Genomic DNA, 16,728 nt, shown 5'->3' on the forward strand with positions numbered 1-16,728 from the left:
CTAAGGGCGCAGGCCAGGGTAGCTCCCGGACTGCTGGCCCCCACGGGTCCTCTGGCGCGACTGGACCACCACCTTCGCCGCCGAGGAAATCTTCCCGCCGGCAGCGAGAGCAGCAGCAGCAGCAGCAGCCGCAAGAGCAGCGGCAGCAGGCACGCGGGCGGCATCAGCAGCAACAGGTGCGACCCCGGGTTGCGCCCATGCCGCGGCCACAGGGACAGCAGCAGCGGGAGCAAGCCCGGGTTGCGCCTGCATCGCAGCTGCAGGGGCAGCAGCAGCAACAGCAGCAGCCCCAAGAGAAGAGGCCCGGGCTCCGGGGACGCTGGGTACCCGGTACTTCTGGGTTAGTGTCATCCTGCTCTCCTCCCTTGCGCCGGTGCTTTGTTTTTTTTATGGCTTTTCTGCTTTGCTACCAGGGCTCCCCGCCCCAGCGGTTCTTCTACCATCGCTGGCACATCGGCAGGTGCCCAGGCGGCGGCGGCCTCGGCGTCGACAGCGACGGCGACAGCAGGTGCGGGACCCTCAGGTACGGCGACCTGCTGCTTGCTCCGTGGCGCATGACGCGATGCTGACTGGCGTGTCATTTTTAGACTCTGCAGCGCTCAACGCGGCGGCGGCGGCGGTGGCGTCGATGCTGGGTGCAGCCGCGCCCGACGCGGCGTCGGTGGAGGCGCCGATACTGAACGCAGCCGCACCCGACACAACGGCGGCGGAAACGCCGGTGCTGGGTGCTGCCGCACCCGATGCTGCGGCGGCTGAAATGCCGGCTCTGGACGCCGCGGCCCCCGATGCTGCAGCGGCGGAGGTGCCAGTGCTGGGCGCAGCCGCACCCGACACGGTGATGGAGGTGCCGGTGCTAGGCACAGCCGCACCCGACGCGGCGGCCGCAACCGCACCCGACGTGGTTGCGTCCGCCACGGCGGCAGCGGGGGCGCCGGAGCTGGGTTCGGCCGCGCCCGACTCGGCGGCAGCGGGGGCGCCGGAGCTGGGTTCGGCCGCGCCCGACTCGGCGGCAGCGGGGGCGCCGGAGCTGGGTTCGGCCGCGCCCGACTCGGCGGCAGCGGGGGCGCCGGAGCTGGGTTCGGCCGCGCCCGTCTCGGCGGCTGCGGGGGCGCCGGAGACAAGTGCCGCAGCGGGAGCCCCTACCTCCAGCTCCGGTCCTGTTGCAGAGGAGGAGTTGGAGGTGGTCTTTGGCAGGCGGCTCCTGCAGCTCCAACTCCCGGAGGAGGATGCGACTCCGCTTCCTCAGGTGCTGTTGCAGGTTCGGCGGTCGATCGAGGAGGCAACCTCCTCCGCCAAGGTGGCCTTCCGGCGGGAGTGGTCTGCTCTGGAGAGCGAGCGCCAGCGTCTCTCCGACTGGCACACCCGCCTGGAAGCGCACACGAAGGCTGAAGCCTCCCGCGCCACGGAAACTCGGTCAAAGCTCAAGGCGGACCAAGAGGCCTACTGAGCCAACCTTAGGAAGGTGTTTGACCGAGAGTTCGCGGTGTCAAACCGAGAGAAATCCTTGGCGCAGCGGGAGCAGGACTTCACCCTGGAGGTTGTTGGCTTTGCTGCTCAGCGGTCCGACCTCGAGGCTCACCTCGCAGCCCAACAGTCCGAGCTGGAGACTCGCAGCGAGGACCTCGAGGTCCGGAGGCAGGAGCTTGACATCTTCTCTGCGACTCTGCAGGGATGGCGTGAACAACTGCAGGAGAGAGCTCGCCAGCTGACTGCCGACGAGGCGGATTTGGAGGAGGGCCGGAAGTCCCTCGCCAAGCGGGAGGCTCACGCCACCGGCATAGAGAAGGAACTTGGGTGCCAGCGAGACTCGCTCAAGAAGCGGAAGGCATGGGCGGAGCAGAGGGAGACCAAGCTGGAGGAGAGGTCCCGCGAGCTCGAGGAGAGGTCCCGCGAGGTGGAGGTGGCCAAGGCGGCCCTGGACACCCGGGTGCAAGAGGCGGTCCGGGAGGCGGTCCGGAAGCATCAGGAAGACCAGCGTGTTGAGGCCCAGCGGATCGCTGACTGGGCAACCGAAGCGAGCCTGGCGCTGGTGCCACTTGGTCTGAGCCCGATCCAGGTAGCGGAGCCGCCAGCTTCGGTAGCTGACGCCCTCCCGGTGCTGAGTTCTGCTTCGGATAGGCTCCAGCGCCTGGGGCCAGTTCTTGCCGGACAGCTTGAATCCGAGGGCCGTGAGCTGATCCGGCTGGTGGCGGAGCACATCCTGACCTGCCTCCAGAGCCACGACCCGACCATCTCGCTGGCGCCTGTGGTCGATGGCCCTGTAGCGGAGACGGAGGCCGCCGCTCGGGACAGCGTGCAGGAGGTTGTTGACTTCGTCGCCGCCTACTTCAAGCGAGAGCCTGCAGACCCTTGAGCTGGGCATTGTATCTTTTTCCTTTTGCATTATGTAACAACTTTGTACTAGCTGAAATTTTTGAAGTATAAAAAACTTCAACTTAGCTGTTTGTCAGTTGTTGATTTGCAGTATGCAGCACCCCGACGCCCTGGCCCCCTAGCGGATAGGTTCAGTCGCTTGGACCTGTCTGCCATTTGAGCCGTAGAAGATACTCCGGACCTCCTTGGCATAGGGCTGCATAGCCTGTAAGACGAGCAAGCGCCTTGTTCCCTGTGTAGTATACAGGAGTACAGATAGAAGAATCAAGTTCGCTTATATAGTAGCAACGATACTGCATCTTAGCTATTTGACGCATGCAGAATTCATCCATGATGTCTGGGACAAAGCGGATGCCCCGGGCCCCCTGGGAGAGAGACTCAGTTGCTATGAGTCTGTCTACCATCGAAACTGGTTCTTATCCTGCATGAAAGCTTTGAAGCGGATACTCGGTCCCCCTGGTAGGTAGGCTCAATGGTTTGAGACTGACTACCACTAACCAGGCTTTAACCTGTGTACCACTTCAAAGTTATAGCTTAGTAGCAGACCCGCGGGGCTCATTCCTGACCAATCCCAGGCTGGTACCAGGTCCAGGGCTCTAGATGCGCAGGCCCAGGTAGCTCTGTGCTTGTTACAGAGTGGCAGAGTGCGTAGGCTTAGGGTCGGAACCAGGCTAAGGCGCTACGCAGGGCTCCGGACCACTCCAGGAAACAGCACGATCTTTCCGGACCTGGCTTCATCGTCCCAGACCCTTCGCAGCAGTGGGTGAGGTCACTTTGTTGTACTCGATCCTTTGAGATATAGAGCTGGACATGCCGTGTTGGATTTAGGAAGCCAGCTCTTGAGCTGGGACGAGGTCCGGCCCCCCACTTACCCGGCTCCAGGTACTAGAGCACTCGTTACAGGGTGGTGGAGTGTGCAGGCTTTTGGGTACGGAACCAGCTAAGCGGCTACACAGGGCTCCGAACCACCCCAGGAAACAAGTACCCGCTCCCCAGAGTAGGTCCCTAGGGGTCCAGACCCCTCTCCAGCAGCAAGAGGGTCCGGACCTGTACGGCAGTCCAGCAGCTCAATGCAGATCTTAGTTGCAGCAACAGGAGTAGAGGTCCCGCGGGGGTTAGAAAAGCGAAAATTCTGAGAATCGAAATGCGTAATTTAACCTTGACACAAAGACAGAACTAGGAGAGAATCTTTCCTTTGCAATCTCGATGTACATGGCTTGCGCGATGGATGCCAGAGGCCGGGTTTACGAGGTCGGACCTCTACCGCTCTGAGCCGCGCGTTAGCCGCCAGTGCGATGGATGCCAGAGGTCGGGTTTACGAGGGTGGCCCTCAACCACTCTGGGCCGCACGCTAACTCTATCTTATTACAAAGGAAAAGTTTATTTCCCTGCTCTGCCTAGGTGTAAAACTTACGCAGATGCTCTATGTTCCATGGGTTGGGCAGCGGCACTCCATCTTCTGTGGCGAGGCGAACGCATCCGAGCCGGCATACTCCGCAAGTGCAGCACAGCCCACCCCAGCCACCGGTGCGCCAGACTGTATCCGGGCGTTCACCGGAGGCCTGGGTGCCGGCGCGTCCAGATCAGCATTGAGGTTGCGACCCTCAATGTTGAGACGGCGCTCTCGCGCCCTCTCGACGGAGATGCGGGCATCCTCTCCCGCGCGCCGGTGGTTGAGCTCCGCCCGCAGGTCTTCTGTTCGTGCACCCCTCACGGTAGGGGAGCGCACGGACGCCGACGCCCTGCCCTGACGCTGGCGGTAAGGTACCACCGCGTTGCCGGGCGGAGGTCGTTGCCCAGTCCTTGCAGAACTGGAGGGGGCCTGAGCCAGGTGGAGGAGACGGTCAACGTCGTCCCGCCACTGCTTCAAGGCGTCTGGCGAAGCTGCCTCATCCGGGGGGTTGCGAAGCAACTCCCTAGCCGCTGCCAGCGCTCCGCCGCTCGCAGCCTGCGAGGGGGCCCTTGATGGGCGCCCTGACTCTTGCCGGCGAGCAGCGCGCGCCGCCGCCAACGGTGGCTGCTCCACAGGCACAGTTGCCCCTGGAGCAGGAACGCGAGAGGCATGTGGCGTGGAGGACGCCACACCCTCCGTCATCTCCACATCGTCCACGCGAACCATGGGGACGAAGAAGAGATGAAATGTTGCGACCAGCTAAAGTTCCCCTACCTGGCGCGCCAAATGTCGTGGTGCTGCAAACCACAGCCGGGTGGCGGAAGGCACCCGCCCTAGCCCAGAGGGTGTGTACTTGGGGGTTAGCTAGTCTTAGATCGATCTCACTCAAGAACACGATGAACACAGCAGGATTTAGAGTGGTTCGGGCCACCGGAGCGTAATACCCTACGTCCACTGTGTGTTGTATTGCCTTCCCACGAGAGTGAGAAGGTTGCGAGAGCTTGTGTCTGTCTGGATCTGTCCTGTGCACAGTGAGCGCCTCCCTTTTATATCTCAAGGGGGTGCGTACACAGCTTGTTGGGTCCCCGACAGGTGGGTCCAACGATGTAGTATAAAATAACATACTTGTTCATACATTATGGCGTCGCAGGCAAAGGAGATCTCTCTCTGGGCTCCCTTGCCTGCTCCCGGAGCCCTTCGCCCATCATGTCCTGGTGCTGTCTTGTCGGGACGGAACCTGGCGCAGCTAGTGGCGTCGCCTGCCACATAGCTTAAGCGGGCTGTGTAGCTTGCGGCGTAGGCGGCATGATGGAAAAGTGCCGTGCCGTCGTATCCATTTAATGTGGCAGACGGGCTCTGCGCGGGCGTGGCACAGGCGGCTGCACTGTGCACCTTGGTAATACGCGGTGCACAGCGAGGCCTGACAAAAGCTGTCTTGCATACTGCGGCGGCAGAGCACGCCTTGTCCACCTGCATTAAATGCAGTGGGCGCGCGAGTCTTCCAGCGGAAGGCTCGCGCTCGAGCCCGTGCCTTCCGGCCACGTGGCATCCCCGGACCCCTATGCGGGAGAAAAAGGGGGGGTCCGGGCGGCGCAGGAGGTCCCGGACCCCTATGGGGGTCCGAGGTCCCGGCCGTCAGCTCGGATCTTCCCTTGCTTAGAGGCACGTGGCGTCTCCGGACCCATCCCCAGGCGGCGAGCGGGTCCGGAGCCGTTGGCCTAGTGAGGGAAGAGCCTGGCCTGTGGGGCCTGGCTACTCTGTCCCTTCCACGCAGTTACGGATAACTACGCAGGTCCTACCTTGCTGCAGTAAGAGTGGGTATCCCTGCTACAGGGTACCGACACCTTCTTTGATAGATCCTCCAGTCCAGAGGCATTGCTTTTTGTATTTATCGATTTATTTTAGAATCTTCCCAGATAGTTTTATGGAGCAAAGGTAGAAGGTGGGCATGGAGGAATAAATGGAGTTGACTAGTGCTAATTTGCTAGCATAGGAGAGAAACCATGTTATCCTCGTTAGATGTTTTTCCATTCTTGTTAGAATGGGCCAAACTCTTCTATTGCAGGCCTAGTAGTTCCAAAAGGTAACCCCAAATATGTGAAAGGCATTGTTCCAATTCAATCTGCAATAGTTGCTAGTGATCTATTTTTTCATCTGACACAGTGATAGGTACCAGAAAAGATTTATTGAAGTTGACTTTCAAACCAGTTGAAGAAGCAAAGATTTGTAGGATTTCCTTTAACTTTGAAAGCTGTGTAATACCTACTGGCAGAATAATAAGGGTGTAATCTGCATATTGTGGCAGAATAATAAGGGTGTCATCTGCATATTGTACAACAGGAAAATCTCCACCAAAGTTCTAACCAAGGGGATGGTTGATTAAGTTTTGGTTGGCTGCATCATTAGTAACTGATTGGAAGAGATCAGCTTAGCACAAACGATTGGAGGAGATCAACTTAGCACAAACAGTAAAGGTGAAAAAACATCCCCTTGGTTTATCCCCTTTTTGCACTTGAAGGGTTTACCTGTCACACCATAAGAAGCACCGAAGAAGCACCTATACTAAGATTTTCCTTTATCCATTGTATCCATTTTGTCAGAAAACCCTTGTGCTTAAGGACCTTCAGAATCACTTAATGTTTGTCAAAAGCCTTCTCAAAGTCCAATTTCAATATGACAGTTTCGCTCGACTTATGAAAGATGTGAAGGAACTAAAAAGCCAAGCTAAGCAATCTTGAATAGTTCTTCATCTGATGAAACCATATTGATCGGTGTGTACAACTTTCAGAATGCAAGTTGTTTCATGTTAGCCAATAGCTTGGTAAGGGATTTGATAGAGTAGTTCAACAAAGAAATGGGCATGTAATCATTCACAATCTATGAAATATTCTTCTTATGTATAAGAGTGATAAGGCATCTATTGATACTAGTGGAATCTGGGTTTCCAGCAGCAAAATCATTGCATAATTTAATAATGTCATCCTTAATCAAGGGCCAGCATTCCCTGTAGAGAAGTCCATTAAAACCATATGGCCCAAGAGCATGTCTTGAGAGAATGTCCTTGAGAACTCCTTCTATCTCTTGTGAGGTGAAAGGCTCATCCAGTCCTGCCAAGTACACTTGATGGAGAAATGAACTGAGATCATAAAGAATACTAGAAAATTCAAATATGCCTAGCCTATCTCTGAAGCAAGACAAGGGCTCCAATTATCACTTGATGTTCAGCGAGGAGACTTCCATTAGTTGTTTTCAGGGAAGATATGTGATTTCTCCTATTAGAATATATAGCTATGGCTTGGAAGAGTTCACTGTTTTCATCGCCAAAATTAACCCGTCGCACAATGTTTCTGTAACACCCTAATTACAAATTTCAGTATTTATTTATAAATTAATTGGCTTTAGTTAAATTTTCTAAGGTTTATTGTGTTTAGTTGGCATTTAATCTAATTTTTGTTCCTTAATTAATTAAAATTTATCATAGGTTTAAATTTTTGTTGCATTCATGCTGGTGCATAATTTTATTTGAGTGTGGTTTGGATTCAAATTCAAATTTGAATTCAAACTTTGTTTGAATTAGGTTTTGAATTGAGAGAGTAAATAGAAAATAGAAAGGAAAATAGAAAACAAACCCAAACCCAACTTCCCAGCCCAAACCCCTCTCCCTTCCCGCGGGCCCACTCCGGCCCAGCAGCAGCCCAGCCCGGCTCTCTCTCTCCCTCTTTCCCCCGGCCCTTTTCCGCGCGGCCCAGCGCTCAGCCCGAACCCCGCACGGCCCGCGTCGCCCACACTTCGGCCCAGCAGGCTCAACCCCAGCTCTTTCCCCCGGCCCCATCCCGCGCAGGCCAGCTCGCCAGCGCCCGAGCCGCCCCGCCCCGCCTGACAGCCCGACCCCACCTGGCGGCGCAAGCCAGCCCGCTCGCCCGCTCGCCCGCTCAGCCGCTCGCAGCCCGCCCCGGCCGCTGACCCGTGGGCCCAGCCTGCCAGCATCGGCTTCCCCCTCGCGCAGCTACCGCCGAGCATCTCGCCGGAGATCTCGCGCCGCGCCCTCCACGGTGCGCATCCCCAGGATCCCCGCCGGCCCCTTTAATTGGCCCCTGCGGACCCCCAAATCCCTCACCCTCCACGCCTAGCGCCGCCTCCAACCCTAGCCGCCGCCTGCACGCCGCTCTGCCCTGCCGTTCCCCTGCTCCACCGTAGACCGGCCACGCTACGGCCTTCCAGCCTCCACCGGCCGCCGCAGGACCCCCTTCGTGGATCCAGGAGCGCCTCCGGCCGCCTTCGCGTCCCCTTTGCTCCGCGGGCGCTCGGGATTTTTCCACCGGACCCGCCCCAGGTGAGCGCCGCCGTACCTCGCCGCCGACCAACGTCGCCGCCAACCCTGCGTCACGAATCCGCCGTCCCGAGCTTCTGGTGAGCCCCCCGTGCTCCAATCTTGCCTTCCGTTCATTTAGCGCTTCGAATTTTGCCCTGGCACGGCGGGAACGCCCGACCCCGGCAAGCCCGTCACCGCAGCGCCGCCTCCATCCGCCGAGCTCCACGCTCCGGCCACCCCCGACCCGCGCACGAGGCCCCAGTGGACCACGCGTGTCGCGCCCGTCATTTTGCACCAAACCGCGACCCGAATCGAGCCCGGGGACACCGGATTCGGTTGCGCCGGCGACCATCCGCCGCGGAGCAGAGCTCCGGCGACGGCGCCGCCGCCCCCACGCGCCCGAAACCCCCTGGCCGCCCGATCTCGGATGGACGGCCAAGATTAGATCTAGATCCAAACTGTTCTTAGCCATCCGATCCAGATCCAAGCGCCCAGATTCAAGCGTACCCCTTCAGCCTGGCGTTTTTGTTAAAGAGCCCCTCGGTTTTCTTGATATCAACCCGCAGTCCACCTTTATTCAAAAATAATATCACTCAGGTCCTGTTTTTAACGTTTTAACCCCTGAGCTCTTTAGAAATAGCACCCGCCGTCCAGAGCCGTCGGTTTTGCAGTTTAGCCCCTGAAACTAAGGTTTAATTACGTTTTAGTCCTCGGTTTTAGCAGAAAACCCCCTGGAACTCTGTTTTTCTTACAAATAAGCCCCTAGAACTTGTTTTTAGCCCAGAAAATGCGTTTTAGCTCCGTTTTTAGCGTTCTTTATATCCACGCGATCGTTGTAACGCGTAGAACAGTATTGGACTAGTTTAGTGTGCTGTTTTTATGTATTGATGTACTGTTTCTTAGTTTTTGTTAATGTTTGCTTGTATGCTTATTTTTGTGCATTGTTTTGGCCATGTGTTCGTGAGTAGACGTTGATCCATCTGAGGAGCCCCAGTACCAGTACCCGGAGCAGCCGTCTTCGGATCAGTTTGAGCAGCAGCAGGAGCAGTACGAGGAAGGCAAGTATAACATGAACAACCCATCACTTTTAAATACATTTCCATACTGCATTTTAATACTGTATGCCTTTAAGGATTTCCTAGCCAGTTTATATCCTTTATATATACCTTTGGGTTGCATTTTGGTTAGTTGTGCTAGGTTGCTGCGCTATAACACACTCGGGTCCTTTTTAATTAATTTGACTAATGGTTTACTTGAACTTAAGCCTGAGAGTGGCACTCTGTGTGGCTTGAGTGGCTCACTTCTCGTTAAAAGATGTTTTTTTTAGAAACATGGTTTAGGGGGCCAGCACGGTGCTTACTGCCTGGTTGGCCACTCTCCATAAGGACCGGTTCATAGAGCGACAACCTGGGACAACAGCGCTACCACAAGGCTAGAATGGGATAGACTTGGCGTAATAACTAGATCTTTTTGGTTTGGAGTAACTTACCTGCGGGGCAAGAGTAGTAAGCTTCAATGGTCCCTGCTCCTCCGGCTTGGTCTGTGCTTGGATTGCGCTCCTGTGCTTGTACCCCCGGAGGTGGGCCCCATCGTCGCCGACCTAACTCTCGCGGTTACGCCTTACCAACGAGATTCTTTTTAAAGGCCTCGTAGTGAGTCGCTAGTCATCTCACCTAAGGAAGTGTGATGAACAACTGGCGTAGCTCACGACTTGTGGGTAAAGATGTGCAACGTCTGCAGAGTGTAAAACTGGTATACTAGCCGTGCTCACGGTTATGAGCGGCCCAGATCCTCCTTTTGATTAGTGAAGTTATCTCCTTCCGACGAGGGAGGTGCTTCTCGGGGTTTACCTTGGTGGCTTGGTTTTGGTATGGTTCTCAGTAGTAACATGTTTAATCTTGATTAATTACTATGTAACTGGGTTAATGGTAATTCATCAACTCGTAGTAAATAGCTTTAATAAAATTTTGCCAACACTTAAAAGCTAATGCAGTTGAGTCAGCCAGCCTAGAGCCTCATAGTTTGTGTTATACTTGTTGAGTACAAGTTGTGTACTCACTCTTGCCTCTTCTCTACTTTTTCCTCTTGGCTACGCTACTGCTGCTCAGTTCCTGCCGACACGAGGGAGTTCGTCCAGCGCTACCAGGACTACGAGGACTTCTAGGTGCTTCGTCTCTCAGTCGACGTCCCTGTGGCGCCCTGCTTCAGCTTCGGAGAGCTTTTATCGTATTTTGTACTTCGCTTCCGCTGTATCAGACATTTTGTCATAATTGTAATAAATAACATTCGTATTTCGATTTATTATATCTTTTACGTGATATGTGCTATGATATACTGTTCATTCTGTTGTATATACGTGTGACTTGATCCTGGCACGTATATGATTGCTCGGTTTATGTTCTTTTATAAACCGGGTGTTACAGAGTGGTATCAGAGCCGTATCGACTGTAGGACGAAGCCTAGATAGAACTGGTCGGGTTTTAGGACTTCTTCTCTCCAATCCTTGCCTGCTGAAACTATTTTACTATTATACCCCTTGACTTCTATGACTTTTTACTCTTCTTGCCTTGATTTCTCTCTCTGAAGAATAGTTTCGTAGATTTTGGCCTGAATCAGTCATCTGACCACCATGAGCATAGCTAGGTGACCTTTTTATAATAATACGATAGCACGTTCTGCGACGCGTTGTGTTAGTCGAGTCTATTGCTAAACTCGACTAAGTTGTGAAAATTGTCTGCTTGTTATTATGCTACATGTTTGATTTGGATTTTTGAATGATTGCATAGCTTAGTAGTTTAAAATTGTTTAAAGAAAATCACTCAGATGTAAAGTTAACTAATTCATAAAATGAGTTAGATCGTTGGGGGGTAAAACAGTCAACTCTATCCTGTCTACTTTATCATGGCTGAGTCTTTTTCCGCTAAGAGTTATCATATCCATCTGAGTTTATTCCTGCAATATCCTTACTCGTGAAATCTTTTGTTCAAATCAGATGGTGAACACCAGGAGCACCGGTTCAGGTTCTGGCCAGCAGCAGGGTCAGAACAACCAGGGTACTGGGATCCCGATGCCTCCGCCCTTGACTCCGGAGCAGTACTTCCAGCTCCAGATGCAGATGATGTCTACCCTGAACAACACTGTTCAGGCTCTTCAGCACGCTCACACTCAGCCTCCGCCTCCTCCACCGCCGCAGCCTCGCGACAGGCGTGCTGAGTTCCTGAGGGGTCACCCGCCGACGTTTTCTCACACGTCCGACCCTCTTCAGGCTGACGACTGGCTCCGTGCAGTGGAGCGTCAGCTGGACATCGCCCAGTGCGATGACCGTGAGCGCGTCTTGTACGCAGCAGGACAGCTGCGAGGGGCAGCTTTGGACTGGTGGGAGTCCCACCCAGTTCACGACCGCGAGGCTCTCACCTGGCTCCAGTTCAGGGAGCGTTTCCGTAGCCACAACGTCCCCGCGGGCGTTATGAAGATGAAGCAGAAGGAGTTCCTTGCACTGAAGCAGGTAATCTTAAATATAATCATTCAGCGGTTTCTTTTGAGCTAATGCCCCTTGTTCTATCCTTATGAATCTTGAGTTAATCTTCCGATATCTATCTGTCTTTGTGAATTCAGGGGACTATGTCGGTCACGGAGTATCGTGATCGCTTTCTTCAGCTGGCTCGCTACGCCCCTGCCGAGGTTGCGGATGACCGCAAGAAGCAGGAGCACTTCATGGAGGGTCTTGAGGACTATCTCCAGTACGCGCTGCTCAACCTCCGCTTCGACGACTTCAACCATCTGGTTGACAGTGCGCTCAACACTGAGTGTAAGCACCTGGAGATGGAGGACAAGAAGAGGAAGGTTGTCCCCGTTGCTACCGGCAGCAACACTCGTCCACGACTCCAGCAGCCCCAGCAGTACCAGCCTCAGTACCGGCCTCCTCAGCAGTACCAGCAGAGGCCACCGCAGCAGTACCCGCCTCGACAGCAGCAGGCAGGTCAGGGCCCGAGGTTACCGGCACCTCCGGCTCGTGCTCCACCAGCTCCACCAGCACCGCAGGCTCCACGTCCGGCAGCTCCTACCGGACAGCAGGCTCAGGGACCTCCTCGCACCTGCTTTCATTGCGGCCAGCCGGGGCACTACGCCAACGCTTGCCCCCGGAAGGCGCAGGCGGGACAGCAGGGGCGCCCAGCTCAGCCCAGGGCGCCAGCACAGGGCAGGGTGAACCACGTGACGGCCGAGTCAGCGGCCGAGGCTCCCAATGTGGTTATTGGTACGTTCATGGTTAATTCATATCCAGCTACAGTGCTTTTTGATACTGGTGCTACGCATTCCTTCATTACTCAGTCTTTTGTCGAGCATCATGGTATTCATACTAGCACATTAAAGAGGTGCCTGTTAGTATCTTCACCGGGAGGACAGTTGAGGTCTCACACTTACTGCCCGAGAGTCAGTGTTTCTTTGAGGGGAGTAGAGTTCTGTACTGATCTGATGGTGCTAGACACCAAGGGCATTGATGTCATTCTGGGAATGGAGACTCTGGCCAAATGGGGAGTTCGTATAGATTGTGCTCAGAGGACAGTCTTGTTATCAGCTTCCAGTGGCCAAGAGGTTGTTATCAGTGCGGTAGAGCCTTCGGGATTTCTTCATCAGATGGAGGCTAGACCCACGGACGGTATTCGCGTGGTGTCTGAATTCCCGGATGTCTTTCCGGATGATCTGCCAGGTATGCCGCCTGAACGCGCCATTGAGTTTTGTATTGATCTCTTGCCTGGCACAGCTCCTATTGCAAAGCGGCCCTACCGTATGGCGCCTATAGAGCATGAAGAAGTAAAGAAGACTATTGATGAGTTGCTAGCCAAGGGCTATATCCGTCGCAGCTTCTTTCCTTGGGCTTTTCCATTATTGCTGGTAGATAAGAAGGATGGCTCGAAGAGGATGTGTGTCGATTATCGGGAGCTGAATGCAGTTACTATCAAGAACAAGCATCCACTGCCCCGTATTGAGGATCTCTTTGATCTGCTTCGAGGTGCTCGTATATTCTCGAAGATTGATCTTCGTTCGGGTTATTTTCAGCTGAGGATCCGTCCTGGGGACATTCCGAAGACGGCATTCACCTGCAAGTACGGGCTATATGAGTATACCGTCATGTCCTTCGGCTTGACTAATGCCCCGGCTTTCTTCATGCATCTGATGAACATGGTCTTCATGGATTATCTGGATGTCTTCGTGGTGATTTTCATTGATGATATTCTGATCTTCTCCAAGACAGAAGAAGAGCATGAGGAGCATTTGAGGCTCGTATTGCAGAGATTGAGAGAGCATCAGCTGTATGCCAAGTTCAGCAAGTGCGAGTTCTGGATTGACGAGGTTCCATTCCTCGGTCATGTTATCTCTCAGGGAGGCATTGCTGTTGATCCGAGCAAGGTGAAGGATGTGCTCGAGTGGGAGACACCGCAGACAGTGAAGGAAGTCAGATCTTTCTTGGGCTTAGCTGGATATTATCGGAGGTTCATCGAGAATTTCTCCAAGATCGCGAAGCCTTTGACTTCCTTGCTAGAGAAGAATGTGGCTTTCGTATGGACTGATGAGCGTCAGATGGCCTTTGATGAGCTGAAGAAGAGGTTGACTACGGCGCCAGTCCTCACTCTGCCAGACCAGACAAAGAGGTTCACGGTATATTGTGATGCTTCGAAGGATGGTCTTGGGTGTGTTCTGATGCAGGAGGGCAGAGTGATAGCTTATGCTTCACGGCAGCTACGCCGGCATGAGCTGAATTATCCTACTCATGATCTTGAGTTAGCCGCAGTTGTGCATGCTCTGAAAATTTGGAGGCATTACTTGTATGGGCAGCGGTGTGATATCTACACTGATCACAAGAGCCTCAAGTACATTTTCACGCAGAATGAGCTGAACATGCGGCAGAGAAGATGGCTAGAGTTGGTCAAGGACTATGATCTGGAGATTCACTATCATCCGGGCAAGGCCAATGTTGTAGCAGATGCTTTGAGCAGAAGGAGTTATGTCAACATGGCCGTTGCTTTCCAGATGCCTCCAGAGTTATGCGAGGAGTTCGAGCAGTTGAGTCTGGGCTTCTTGCATCATACCTCCAGTGCAGCATTTGAGGCAGTACCGACTCTAGAGGCAGAGATCCGGCAGCATCAGAAAGATGATGAGAAGCTGCAGGAGATTCGTGAGTTGCTTAAGAAGGGCAAGGCTCCTCATTTCAGAGAGGATGATCAGGGTACCTTGTGGTACAAGAACCGGATCTGCGTGCCTGATGTGCATGATCTTCGGAAGTTGATTCTGAGTGAGGCCCATGATACAGCTTACTCTATCCATCCGGGCAGCACGAAGATGTATTATGATCTGAAGGAACGTTTCTGGTGGTATGGGATGAAGTGTTCAGTGGCAGAGTACGTGGCTATTTGTGACACCTGTCAGCGTGTCAAGGCTGAGCATCAGAGGCCAGCAGGTCTATTGCAGCCTTTGAAGATTCCAGAGTGGAAATGGGAAGAAATCACTATGGACTTCATTGTTGGATTGCCTCGTACTCAGAAAGGGTACAACTCTATTTGGGTAGTAGTGGATCGTCTGACGAAGGTTGCTCACTTCATTCCAGTGAACACTACTTACTCCGGAGCTAGACTTGCAGAGTTGTACATCTCTCGGATTGTCTGCTTGCATGGAGTGCCCAAGAAGATCATATCTGACAGAGGGTCTCAGTTCACTTCTCGGTTCTGGGAGCAGCTCCATGATTCGTTGGATACGAAGCTGCGTTTCAGTACGGCTTATCACCCTCAGACAGATGGGCAGACAGAGAGAACCAACCAAGTGTTGGAGGATATGCTGAGAGCTTGTGCCATTCAGTATGGTACTAGTTGGGATAAGTGCCTGTCATTTGCTGAGTTCTCATATAACAACAGCTACCAGGCCAGTCTGAAGAAGTCTCCCTTTGAGGCACTGTATGGCAGAAAATGCAGGACTCCTCTCTATTGGGATCAGATCGGTGAGAAGCAGCTCTTTGGCCCTGAGATCATAGATGATGCCGAGCAGATGGTTCAGGCTGTGCGAGAAAATCTGAGGATTGCACAGAGCAGGCAGAAGAGCTATGCTGATGGCAAACGGAGAGACCTGACTTTCAGTGTTGGTGATTATGTGTACCTGAAGGTGTCTCCGATGAGAGGGATCCGCAGATTTAATGTCAAAGGGAAGTTAGCACCTCGGTATGTGGGGCCATTCAAGGTGCTAGAGCGGAAAGGCGAAGTTGCTTATCGCCTGGAGTTACCTCTCAGCCTCTCAGGAGTTCATGATGTCTTTCATATATCTCAGCTGAAGAGGTGTTTGCGAGTACCCGAGGAGCAGGCACCCCTGGATGGAGTCGATGTCCAGGAGGATCTGACTTATACTGAGCATCCGGTGAAGATTCTGGAGACATCCGAGAGGGTTACTCGGAACAAGCGCATCAAGATGTGCAGAGTTCAGTGGAGTCACCACAGTGAAGCTGAGGCTACATGGGAGCGAGAAGATGAGTTGAAGAAGACATATCCAGATCTCTTTGCTAGCCAGCCCAGCTAAATCTCGGGACGAGATTTCTTTAAGGGGGTAGGGTATGTAACACCCTAATTACAAATTTCAGTATTTATTTATAAATTAATTGGCTTTAGTTAAATTTTCTAAGGTTTATTGTGTTTAGTTGGCATTTAATCTAATTTTTGTTCCTTAATTAATTAAAATTTATCATAGGTTTAAATTTTTGTTGCATTCATGCTGGTGCATAATTTTATTTGAGTGTGGTTTGGATTCAAATTCAAATTTGAATTCAAACTTTGTTTGAATTAGGTTTTGAATTGAGAGAGTAAATAGAAAATAGAAAGGAAAATAGAAAACAAACCCAAACCCAACTTCCCAGCCCAAACCCCTCTCCCTTCCCGCGGGCCCACTCCGGCCCAGCAGCAGCCCAGCCCGGCTCTCTCTCTCCCTCTTTCCCCCGGCCCTTTTCCGCGCGGCCCAGCGCTCAGCCCGAACCCCGCACGGCCCGCGTCGCCCACACTTCGGCCCAGCAGGCTCAACCCCAGCTCTTTCCCCCGGCCCCATCCCGCGCAGGCCAGCTCGCCAGCGCCCGAGCCGCCCCGCCCCGCCTGACAGCCCGACCCCACCTGGCGGCGCAAGCCAGCCCGCTCGCCCGCTCAGCCGCTCGCAGCCCGCCCCGGCCGCTGACCCGTGGGCCCAGCCTGCCAGCATCGGCTTCCCCCTCGCGCAGCTACCGCCGAGCATCTCGCCGGAGATCTCGCGCCGCGCCCTCCACGGTGCGCATCCCCAGGATCCCCGCCGGCCCCTTTAATTGGCCCCTGCGGACCCCCAAATCCCTCACCCTCCACGCCTAGCGCCGCCTCCAACCCTAGCCGCCGCCTGCACGCCGCTCTGCCCTGCCGTTCCCCTGCTCCACCGTAGACCGGCCACGCTACGGCCTTCCAGCCTCCACCGGCCGCCGCAGGACCCCCTTCGTGGATCCAGGAGCGCCTCCGGCCGCCTTCGCGTCCCCTTTGCTCCGCGGGCGCTCGGGATTTTTCCACCGGACCCGCCCCAGGTGAGCGCCGCCGTACCTCGCCGCCGACCAACGTCGCCGCCAACCCTGCGTCACGAATCCGCCGTCCCGAGCTTCTGG

The sequence above is a fragment of the Panicum virgatum genome, chromosome 8K (assembly GCF_016808335.1).
Source record: "Panicum virgatum strain AP13 chromosome 8K, P.virgatum_v5, whole genome shotgun sequence".
NCBI classification, from domain to species: domain Eukaryota; kingdom Viridiplantae; phylum Streptophyta; class Magnoliopsida; order Poales; family Poaceae; genus Panicum; species Panicum virgatum.